Source organism: Littorina saxatilis, linkage group LG3 (genome assembly GCF_037325665.1).
Source record: "Littorina saxatilis isolate snail1 linkage group LG3, US_GU_Lsax_2.0, whole genome shotgun sequence".
NCBI lineage: Eukaryota > Metazoa > Mollusca > Gastropoda > Littorinimorpha > Littorinidae > Littorina > Littorina saxatilis.
The window spans coordinates 57,559,278-57,560,626 of record NC_090247.1 but is presented as its reverse complement, the minus strand read 5'-3'; positions in this window follow the sequence as shown (position 1 = coordinate 57,560,626).

Here is a 1,349-nt window from a genome sequence, read left to right as displayed (position 1 = left end):
TTCATGGTTGTCACCAGAAAGAAGGTACACGAAAAATCCACCATTATCGTCAACAATACATTCCTGGAGCCTAAAAACCAAGTCAAATTCCTTGGCGTTACCTTCACCCCGAACCTAACATCAAAAACCTTGTCAGCAAAGCCTAGAAAGCACTTAGTCTCCTCAAAGTGTTAAAACGAGAGATCTGGGCCTCAAATAAAGACAGCCTGCTTCACATTACGAAAGCCATTATAAGATCCCGTTTAACCTATGGTCAAGAAGCATTTTTTGCTGCATCAAAATCGAATCTAAAACTATTGGAAAGACCCGAATTGGCTGCACTCAAAATCCTCTTTGATCTCCCAAAACACTCTATAAACAAACTAGTGTATCAAGAGGCTGGCTGGCTGCCCCTCGATGAAGAAAGAAGACTAAAGTCGGCCCAGTACGTATCAAGAGCCAGTACAGTTGATAATGCTGTGAACGAAGAGCTCACTGCTGAGTTCGACACAATAACCTCGGCCCCTTACCAAAACCTAAAAAGAAAACCACCCACTATATACGAAGCAACGATCCCACTAGCAGACTATGTTCAACCGATATTTCAAGAAAGTGGGGTAAACCCAGGTAGGATGACCCACATTCCCATTCACCCCTTCCCCTTTTGGTTCATGGAATCCCCCATTATCATCCCTGATCATGATCTGGGTGTAACAAAAAAAGATAACCCTGTACTTGTCTCATCAATAGTAAGAGAAATAATCTCAAACAGTTACAAAGATCACCTACAGATATTTACTGACGGCTCAAAACAAAATGATGACCAAGCTGGCTGTGCTTTTGTCATTCCTGACCTCAAAATAACTAAAAAATTTAAACTCAATAAGGAGGTGTCTATTTTCACTGCAGAACGCATGCCACTATGTCAATGACCTCCCTCGACCCCCAACAAGAGTCGTGATTCTCTCCGACTCAAAATAAGCTCTGACTGCTCTCCAAAATGGTTCCAGAAACCGGGAAGAGCTTCAGACGGAAATATTGTTCCTCTGTCACCAGATCATTGCCTCTGGGACAGAACTGACCCTTATGTACATCCCCTCACACACAGGGATCAGAGGCAATGATATGGCTGACAGAGCAGCAAAAGAGGCTGTCACAGATCAAGCAGCATTTCATGACCTAAAATTAACAAAGACGGAAGCAAAACACAAAATGGCCAAAGTTGCCTGGTGTCACAATTAAAAACAGCAGGCAATGCCCATGGTTGGCTTATTCTGCCCCGACAAACAAAACAAAACAGGCCTACACTCCCCAACCCCCTCCTTAAAATACTTCGCAGAATTCGCACGGATGGATGCGCTTACAAGTTC